We start from the raw sequence: 11038 nt of genomic DNA, 5'->3' as shown, positions 1-11038 counted from the left end.
TAATTTTAGCATTTACACTCATAACAGATGAAAAGTGCCAATAAAAGCCCTTAGTATTGCAAAGTATTTTGCTTTTCTACTACTCATTAGTTTATGAATAGCCCTTTTCAGTGATTGTTTTATTTCTAAGTAAATTCTGACTAAAACAGTGGAAAGTTTTTCCATCAATTCTTCATTTAAAGAACAAGCAAATGCTCCCTTTGTAGGTTAATCATTTTCTCATTAAGAGAAATATAAAATGAGTACATATTCATTTCCATAAACTAGAATGCCCAGTCCTTGATGATAAAAAATGATACAAGGCTAACATTGTTTTCAAGCATCATTAACTCTCAAGAAGTGAAGTAGGATGTTCCACTGTTTAACTGTTTCAGTGCCCAGTGCATACGACAGTAATATCCCGGTTGGTTTAAATTTTCCTTTGCACATTTTAACCAGCTGAACCACCCTCCCCATATATGCTCTTTTCCAGCAAATGAATTAAGGAACAATGGGGAAAAGAAATCTAGAGGATGGAAAATTATTCAAACTGTTCTCAATCTATTTCACCTTCTTGAATAAACATCTGAACGATTTGGGAGGATAAATGACATTTGAGGGGAAAAAAGCCTTTTTTATCTCATCTGATTCCTATAAGCTTTTTTATGCTTCTTATACTGAATTGTACTGAGGATGTACAGAGGTGATTTAGCACCCAGTCTACCACCCTGGTCACACAGTCCTGCAGGTAGGCAGAAATGCTCCCATAAGGAGCTGTCGTGTACTCTGGGCATTGCCAGTTCTGCTCCCTGACACGTGCAGGATGCAGTATCCACTCTTCCCTCCTGTGCCAGAAACATCTTTCACTGACAGCTGTAGGCAAAATGTGAGCTGCAGTTACCTCAGCCAAGGTTAAACCATTGCAGATAGCTTTCTCACCTGTCCAGCTTTACCTTTTTTCTAAGTGGAGCCTTGTTGATACAGTTGTTATTGTTTGGATCACCTACAGCTGAAGGTGAGAACATCATCCTCAGCTGAGATGGGAGTGGGAAAAACTTAGATTGTGAAAGGTTGAGAGATAAATGAAAACACTCTGGCTTTTATTTAAACTTTTTTTAGTTGTCAGGGTAAAAGAGAGGCTACCAATGAGAAAATAAAAGCAACCGATGTTGTCATCATTAAATTCATCATTTGTAGAAACACTGGTGGATATGAACGTGGTGCTGAGTACTGCACAAGCCAGATGGAAAGTGGACTTGTCACAGAACACTCCTCATCCCAGAAAGCAGGTAAGAGTCATTTAGGCAAAAGCTCAAGCAGGAAGAGGATGGCTATGGGCAGGCAGTGGGGCTTCCAGACCAGCAGCTGTGATGCAGTGCCACCAGCTCCTGGCAGTCTGGTTTCACGCTGTGTCAGTTACTGCCCTTTATCACTGTCTTCCTTTCAGCAGCCGAAGGCAATGTGCTCATTTTTTCCGTTCACTTTTCTGCTGACTGTGTTGTCAGGCATCCTTTGGCTTCCTTTCTCCAACATAACATGATTTCCTATCTTTCCTGCTACTGATACTAAATAATTCTGTCCATTTTTGCTGCCATACAGCACCTCCAGAAGAGATCAATCTGCTTGAAGAACAACTATCTTCAGTACTGGCATACAGTGTAAAGTACCATTATAGAATTATACCCTAACGTCAACATGATACTTATTTTTTTCCCTTAAACAGATGGTACAGCATCAAGCTGTTAACTTTCACCACAGCAAAGATGTCATTCTGCCTAAAGTTTCTATTCCTCATGTGAATCAATAAAATGTAGGAAGATTGTGTTAGAGAAATGCTTTTTGCAAATGGCTCTATGTATTACTAGCTTATACAGTGCAAGGGCACGTGATAACGACACCTGATTTTCAAGGGCAAATGCTTTTCTGGCTTACTGAGTATCACTTGAGAGAGGTTATGTGCAAATGGCATGAGAGCAATGGGAGGCGATAACAGCAGGAATAATAAATAGCTCAGGGCTTCATGTACCGACCAACCATGCTTTGCAAAGCCTGTCTGGTGATTTGCAAATTAAATATCCTTTACTCTGTGCTCTTTATGGTTCCTTTCACCTCTTCTTATGCAGATAGTTGCTTTAAATAATCAATTCTATTTCTTAAGGCAGTCATAAGAGAAAGAGTGGGGAGAATTTAACTCTGTGTATAAGAGTCCTTGCACTTCTGCCTCTCCATGATGGGGTAAAACAGAGCAAGGATGCAAGGACAAGACAGGCCAGTGGGGTTTTGTATAGATTTCTCTTCACTATAGGCTGAATGCAACTTTCCCAATCTGCCACAAGTTGGGCAAATCCCTCTGCACGTGCTGGATCAGGATTTGCTGTGAGCAGGACCTGCTGCAGTCACAGCTGGCACTGTTCTGTTGCCATTGCTTCAAATATTTGCTCTTTAGAAAGTGGGTGATCTTTTACCACTGCATTGGAGTCCAATGCTCTGATGCAGTAACTGAGTATTGCTCATCTTCAGCAAAGCACGCAGCCAGGAATTAGTGCACATATCTTCATTGCTCCTACAAGAGGCCTAGATTGCCTCTGAAGGGTATTGAAAATACATTAGCAAAAAAGCAAAGATTGTTGTTATGGCCACACTTGAAATTTCTGTGACTCAAGGACAGATCCACCATGACTACTGAATACTGAACTCCATCTCTGTAAAGCAAATATTTCAGCTGCTAAGCACCTGAACTTTGCAGAGCATTCACTTGTATGTATGTCCAGCCATACAAGAAATAATCAGAGCAATGGTTATTCACATACAGCGTGACACATTTGATCCTCCCACATAAGAATTATTATCCTCCAAGTCAGACAGATGTGGTTTTCAGTCAAATCAGAAGTTAGAAAACACTTTCAGTTCCCAAATATGCATTGTGATATCATTATTTCTATTTTTACAGGGTTTTAATTGTGCAAAGATCATCGCCAAGGCTTCAGGTTCCACCACCTTAACTTTCTGCTCCCCACAGCAGTCTGTGCTTAGCAAGGAGAATGGTATCCGGCCTTTCAGGTGTTTATACTACTGTGTTCTGAAGAGTTGCACAGAGATACTGAACGGAGCTCAGCCTGAGGGAACCTGAAAGATGCTGTGAGCCCTGACTTGTAGAATTGGTGTCAGTACGCAGCACCTCCCTGAGCTAGGCCATACCCTGTGCCTGCATGGCACCACTGTGCCAGCCCCACATAGCATGCCTGCCAAGAACCTTAAAAGCATTTATAGATATTTATAAATACCCCCCGCTGCCTCAAAAAGCTTGCAGCCACAGTACAGCAGCACAGCAGGGATGGAGAAAAAAAAAAAAAAAAAAAGAGTGGGAGCAATTGGAGCAGCTGAATGCAATTGGGAAAAATAACAAATAAACAACCAGTATGCTTTATTTCATCCCTGATGTGTGACCTGAGGCAGCACCAGTATTCAGGGGTGTGGAATCTTTGCGGTGTGGATCCAGATTCTCTTGGGCTGTCTTCACTCAGGCTTTCCTTGTTGGCTCAGGACATTGGTTTGCTGCCTGATGTGAGTGCTGTGGGGGTCTGGGAACAGAAAGAAGTGCATGGGCAACACCCAGGAATGTAGTTGAAGCAAGTGCTTTATACAGGGGATGATAAATGGGCATCAGCAGAAAGGGGCTTGGAGGAATAAGGTCAGTGACATCAGTGAAAAGGACTGAGTAGGGGCTGCAAGTCCTTACTGTTCAGTCCCATCCAATTTCTTTTCTGCTTTTGTCCCTCCTACACCTGTATATTTGTCCCTGTAACTAACAGCAGCCTTGCTTTTCTGTATAGGTTTCCCTGATGGGAAATACATGTTTGTATATTAGTTCAGAGAGGCAGGGAGTCTAGAGTTCCTGAGTTGTTCCCCTGCATATACACAATGCAGTCAATATATTTCCAGTGTGATTTCTGTGCTTCCAGAAGGAAGCAGATAAACAGGAGGGAGACAGACATGGGTAAAAGCTAAGCAGTGCTGGGCAGGAAATGTGATGGAGTAAATCTCCCGTGCTTGTCATGAAAGCACAGAATCTGATAGGAAAAGTAAAAAGAATGTTTTAATTAAATGAAAGTATAGGAAGTATCTTTAAAAAAAAAAAGAAGAAGAAGAAAGCATTAAAACAAACAAAAAAAAGTTTGATATAATTAAAATGCTTGATGACAGAAAAAGGATTAAACATGATTAAGCTGGAGCTGTCTGCACAACAAAAAGCCACAGGGAAGACACAATATGTCTGTGATTGCTGGAGACTGAGTATTAATGCCTGCTCTCCAGAAATGACATTATTGTAAGGGTGCTTCTGCTAATCGTATAACATCACATCATCTGTTGCTTGATAGACATGGCACAGCAACTATAAGGATGTCAGGCAATCATGACTTGATTGTGATCTTTAAATGTTCTCTCAAGTGTGGCTGTTTGCGTGTGTAACAGCAAGTACAGATTAACTGTAATGAAGTCACCTGGAAAAAGCTGTTGAAACTGCTAAAAGCAAGCATTAAAATTCAAGCTACTACTTGGGACAACTAAATTAGAGCACAGCATCCTGGAAGCTGCAGTACCACTTGAAAGTAGGATTCTGACTTGCTGAAATGTTGCTGAATAGAAAGCTTTAAAACCAGAAGGTTAGAAAATCTTCAGAGACCAGAGAAGATTTGTGTATCAGTGTCAAGTAAACACAAAGAGACAAGTGTTCTCTTTTGAGGCTGCTTTTTATTCCAGTGGGTAACTTCAAAGGCAGGGGCATCCTAATGCGAGGAGAAGGGAATTGTCAGGACCTCCTTCAGAGATGTGCTCTGGATCTCAGTTTCACAACACACCTAGCTATGAAGGAATGTTAAAAGATGTTAAGAAGTGTGCTGTTTTTTTTCCCTCCTTGCTACCAATGGTTTTTGTTTTATTTCGTTGGCTGTTCTGTGCTACTCTTTGCATAGTGTAGCTGTGAGGTCATTGTGAGGTTAATTTATTTCTCATAAGGATGCACCCTTAGCAGAGCTCCACTGACATAGAGGAACAGATGTAACTCCCACTGCTACTGCAGCAATCTCCTGGACAGAACAACAGATTATTTCTTTCTTCAGGGACAGAATAGCCAAGTGAATCTGAATATTGGTGTAGAGGAAAATGCAAGTCACGTCTTGAAGCAGTGATTTGCACACCTAGTACGAAGGCAGGGCCAACCCAGGGGAGCTCATGCAATACACCTGAGTGACTGGTAGGGATGGAGCCAGGTTCCACTCCTTCCCAGACCTCACTGAAGGGCTGGCAGTGAAGGCAAGGGTATCTCAACTGGAGATCCCTTCCTACCTGAGGTCCTCTGAAAGTGAGCAGTTTCTTTCCTTTATTTCTCTGCCCCTGATTGTTGCATTTGAGCAAATCTTCACTTGCTGCAGCCTAGAACTTTGCTACTCTGGTGTCATTGCTGTGCTTTCTATTGTGTTACAGGTTACAATTGGTTACCATTTAATCTTTTGTACGTTAGAGCTTTGTATCTGGATGAACACACTGAATCAATACATCTGAGTCAATGTACCCGAATCATTAACAGCGAGCCAGTTTCTAAGCCTATGTCCCAGCTGCTGGGCCCTGTCCTTTTGGATGTGTATCCATCTCCAGCCCAGGCACTAGCAGTCTCTTGGCTATATCTGGATGTTGTTCTAGGTTGATGTGCAACACTTTATTGCCAGTAAGTGATGCATACCTAGCCCAGACACTGCTGTCTGCATTTAAATAATAGGAAGACTGAGTCCAGTTACATGATCAGCCACACACTGATCTTTAGATGTTAACCTAAGTTGATCCTACTGGCACAGGAAAATTTTTCCATGCAGATGCTTTGCCAGGTGTTGCCATGTGAAGTTGTTTTGGGTGGAAAGCAACAAGACTCATATGTCATATGACAGTATATGTTATTGTGTCCTGTTCTGATGTTAAAATTTCAATTTAGGTGATGATTTTCAATTAGATGAGCAAAATGAATTATCTACAAATCTCTGCCCGTGACCTCAAGTCAGACAAATTCAAATGTTTCTTCTCAGCTTTGTCACCCCCACAACCTCCAGCTGCACGTAGTTACAAGCTGGTTGCTGGTCCTGCTGCTATGTGTAAAATAAGAAATGTGGATATGGCCATACATCAGCTTCTTAGTACTCAGGTTATTTAAGTTAAAGCAGTAGGAAACTAGGAGAATATAACTATTACCAACACAGCACAGGTAGATAAGTGATGACATTACCTAATGGCACAATGCTGTGTTTCTGGCACATGAAACCCCATGGTTTTTCTTGTTACTGTATTAAAATCAAAGGTATAAGTAGCATGTAAGTAAACTATTAAAAATATTTCAAATGGGGGAATTGGGGGCACTGAATGTACAAGTTTGGAGCAGAGCCCAGGGCACCTGATTTACCTGTTTCAAATTCATCTGTTCAATTTGAGACAGAATGGCATCAAGTTGTGCCAGGAGATTCAGATTGGGTGTTAGAAAAAAATTCTCCTCCAAAAGAGTAGTCAGGTGCAGGAACAGGGAGGTGGTGGCTATTTTTTTATGAGCTATTCAGGGATAATACTGGCATCAAGAGTAAACTTCAAACAGCTAAGTTCCAAAAGTATAGCGCTTACTAAAACAAAGCACAAAACAGTTACAATGCTGTTCAGAATGTTTTGTTATGATTCCCTAGGAGGGCAAAACAGACATAAATGGCACTTTTAAAATAAACACCAAAAACTGGAGGCATCTACAAAAGCACAACTCCTGTTCGTGTAGAAGTGCAGGCAAATGGGTTCTTTGGTTAGCTGGAGCAATGTGTGAGCTTGTCATGTTTGGAATTGTTAGATGCGTTGTTGTAGATGTTGTAGTCTATAAAATAACAATGGTACTTTATTCCACTAAGTGCCACGAGATACTTCAAGACATACCTGTCTGTAAACATTTCCAGCTAAGGTAATCAGTAGTTTTCATCTGGATGACCTTATAGGAGGAAAACAGGGATCTTGCAATCTGGAGTGCCCAGGTGCATCCAGGTGTCTCATTCATTTGTGTGATCATTCCTGCAAGAAGCTCCTGCCAGCACACACACATTATAGCAAATGCAGCAAAAATAGAAGAGGAATAATTGTGTCCAATTTTCTGACAGCAAAGAGCTGCCTACATATTTCTATGCAATGTAACCAAATAATTTAATTCCTCATTGAATTTGATGGTTAAATGATCCAGAACAAGTCTTTTGTCCAAACATGTCTCTTCTCCTCGGTTCTCTGTTAGGGAGGCTCAGATGGGGTGGGCTGTCTGGGATGTATTTATAAACCAGCAGGTCTGTGCTTGAGCTTGGCTGTTGTCAGCTGACAGAGAACAGAAGTTCTTGCTTTGCAGCTCATGCTCTATTTGCTCCTAATCAGTCAAACAAAACAAGATTTAAAGGGCAGTAAAATGGTAAGTTTTATGGAAAGCTGTTTTGAGTAACACTGTTCAAGCTGCAATAGTAGAAATAGTGAAGAGTCTGCATTGTGGAGAGGGAATAAGAATGTGGGGAAGCAAAGTGGGGATGCTCTTTCTACAGTTTAGCCATGCTTTGGTTTCTCTACCCTTTAGAATAGCATCTACATTATTAAAATTCTTTGAAGAAGGGAAGAAAAAGGCAGAATGGGAGGTGCTGGAGCCTCACTGATGAAGAATATTTCATTCAACTGCTAATACTTATCACAAAGCTGTCTTTCTAATTGCTGTAGGAGTGAAAAGCTGCTGAGGATCCTCAGACTGATAGACGGTAATAATGAGCCTGTGCTGATTGCAAGGCACATTCTCCATGTTTTCTGCCTTGCTTTTTCTCATTAGGCAGTGTCTGAAGCTGGAGAGATTCTTGAATCCTGTTTTCAATCAGCAGGGAACTGGGTTCTTTAAATTTACCTGAGGATTAGAGTTCATTGCTCTCCAGGTCAGGTCATTTGCAATCCTGGCACTTGCAGATACGTACTGCAGTGCTGATCGTGTTGACAAGTGATCAGCTGCATCTGAGAGCATCTGCAGGGCCGTATGGCACAGCACAACGACTACTACACAGATAGACTCTGCTCAGTTGCTAATGATGGACTATCCTATCAATTCTCCAATTTTTTTGGAGCACTTTCTGTCTCAGACCTTCGTTGCGCAGAGTTATTTTGGCAGAGATGACACACTGTAAATAATTTATACTCTGGCTCTCAGCCAGGGGATTTTGCCAGTATATGCTGCTCTGTTCACAGCCAGATTTTGACTGAGAGCAGTGAGGTATCTACAGGTGATATCTCCCAGAGCAGAGCCTTGTTCTGCATTACTGCTAGTTCTTCACATCTTTGTCACAACTTAGACTGTGCAGTATGACAATGACTTCAGCAAAGAACCCCAGTTGCTTTTGTTTTGGTCCTGCTACACCTGTTTACTTGTCTGTGTTTTTTTTTCTTCCCTTTCATGGCATCTCTTCTGGAGGTTTTTACTGTCAGCTGTTCATATTATTATTTTTCCCCAGTTATCAGCAACTAAAGCTGTGGGTGTCTGGACAGTTAGTGCTTACGCTAATGCTTTTCTTGAGCTTAAGAATATTTTTTTAATGAGCAAGGAAGATTTCAGCCACCTCCCTCTCCAGTCATTTTTCATGGTATGAAAAATGTAGGAAAGTAGAGGTATAATATGTTATAACTGAGCCATATCTGGAATTTTGTCTTTACAAAGGTTTTCAATTGCATTTGTCTTAGCTGAGCAAGTCATAAACATTTCCTGGGGTGAAGGGATGATCTCAAAACATCTGCTCCAATCCAAGAAGCCTTTGTTCACAGTAGCCTTCCAGGACGCATCATCTCTGCAGTTGGCTGCTGAGCAAACTGCAGTCATTTTCAATGCATCTTTCAGTTATAAAGAGAGCCACAGAGAATGAATCATGAAGTTAAAATCAATGCCATCAGTTTCACGAAGGAAGGGCAAAGCCTAAATTACAGTAGAATCTAAGTTTCTGCTGCAAACAGTGAAGGAGTGTGGGGCCCTGTGGTGCTTGCCTTCTCTCTTTGTGTGCCTTCTTCCTGCCCCTCTGCAGCAGGGCAAGAATTTCACGTGCTCCTTGGGGCTTTGCAGAGCCCTGATGGAGAAGTGGGAGAAGGAATGGAGGTTGAGGACCCGAAGGTATTCCTGTTGTAATGGTGTTCCCCCTCACCTCTTTCTTTAAGGGCCCTGTTGTTATGTGTCATTGAGCCCCAAGTGCTGTGGCTATTGCAGGTTTCAATGATTTTCCCCAACATATCCTATGAGATGCCTTGCCATCTCATATGATGGACGTGGCACAGGCAAGGGAAAGTGTTCTAGCTCACCTTTGTTATTTTCAAGGAAATCTCTCTTTCCTTCTGAATAGAATAAGTCTAAAATCTCTATGAAAAAAAAAAACCCACCTTCATGCTCAGAATGATAATGTGATGTTTCATGGGTGTTCAAATCTTAATGGAATTTAACCACCTTCTTTTTGATGGGGGAGGGGTAATTTTTTGTGCTTTGTGATAAAATGCAGCAGTATGAAAGGACTAGAAATTCTAAATATCAGGATAAATAAACAATTATCCTTATTCACAGTCCTACGATGATTGTGTAAAATTATGTTGAATAACAGATTCATTATGAAAGAGTATAATAGTTAAGAAATCCTTTAAAGAAGAAATGCTTCTTTCTGTGGAAAAAAAAAAAAAACCTCTTCATCAGAAAAATAATGATATCTAATGTGAGTCTTTGGAAATCACTCTGTATGCTTTTACTGCATGTGAAACTCACAGAGGAGCAATTTCCAAGCCTCTGATGAGTGATCCCTTTTGACCTTCCAAAATGCTTCTCTTTTGAATAAACACTTGAAACTACAGGTCATTTGTGAGAATTAGGGTACACTGGCCTAGTTCCCTTATCAGTGTTTAAATGATCTCTGCAAAATGATTTGCCATGCATCTGACTTGTGTGGGAGTAAGTAAATGGTTCTGTGCGCTGATAATGAGACTACATTACATTTCAGCGGTAGGCCAGCCTCATTTGCTTCCCTAGCAGCATCTCACACTGATAGTCTTGAAAGAGATTCTAGGTATTTAAAATCTGTATTTCCTATGGCCTATCAGAATGCCTACATTTCTTCCATAGAAATAAGTATATGATTGCATCATTGCAATTTTTTTAGAACTTGGATCTTCTGGGCTATGGATCCTAAATGGATGGATGTGATTAACTGTACTCCCAAGCTGACAATGGTTTACGGGCTGATTTGGTCCGGTTCTGTGACCAGTGGGATGGAGGAACCCATGGATCCATGCCCTGGAAGAGGAAGCAGGAAAAAAGGGGGAAAAAGGGTAGAGAGATGGGCTTAAAAAAAAAAAAAAAAAAAAAAAAACAGCAGCCAACAATCTGAGGAGAAACAAATTAATTTACTAAATAAGATATCAGAATGCAAGATAACACACTATAATACAATATAATTAGAATTGCAGCTCATAAATCAAATTAAATGAGAGTGTCCAAAAACTGAAGGCCTTACTCTAGTGCTGAGGCGAGACGTGCAGTTGGGGTGAGCAGAAGGGAAGAGAGCCTGATCCTGTGACTTCGCCAAGGATTTTATCTCCTCTCTGAACACAAAGTCCCCTGGGGTATGCAGTTCTTCTCTTCTGGGACAGGTACCGGAACTGGAGATTAACTCTTTAACCCCCAGTGCACTACATGTTATGATGTGGAATACCGATAACCAAAAACCATAAAACCATGACACAAGCCTTTGAAAGAGGGATGTGTTGTGGGGTATGATCATATCCTCTGGCTAATCACGAGTAGTGTCCCCAAGGGCTCAGTACTGGGGCTGCTTCTATTTAACATCTTCATTAACGATCTTGATGAGGGGATCACCCTCAGTAAGTTTGCAGATGACACCAAGTTGGGAGGGAGTGTTGATCTGCCTGAGGGGAGAAAAGCACCACAGAGGGACCTGGACAGACTGGGTCAATGGGCCAAGGTAAACTGTATGAGTTTCAA

General features: G+C 41.3%; 1 long non-coding RNA gene across 3 annotated transcripts in view; it reads left to right on the top strand.

The window, feature by feature from the left end:
* The first annotated feature begins 642 nt into the window (after window positions 1-642).
* The window catches only part of LOC149918005 (uncharacterized), a 53834-nt gene continuing 43438 nt past the window's right edge, over window positions 643-11038 (top strand). For all 3 annotated transcript variants that reach the window (XR_016465709.1, XR_016465707.1, XR_016465708.1), the window contains exon 1: window positions 643-1268. This is a non-coding gene — a long non-coding RNA (uncharacterized LOC149918005). The remainder of the gene's footprint in view (window positions 1269-11038) is intronic.

Source organism: Phasianus colchicus, chromosome 4 (assembly GCF_987193195.1).
Source record: "Phasianus colchicus chromosome 4, bPhaCol1.hap1.1, whole genome shotgun sequence".
Classification (NCBI taxonomy): Eukaryota; Metazoa; Chordata; class Aves; order Galliformes; family Phasianidae; genus Phasianus; species Phasianus colchicus.
The sequence above is the reverse complement of the archived record's forward strand: the minus strand, read 5'-3'. Positions and strand labels throughout refer to the sequence as shown.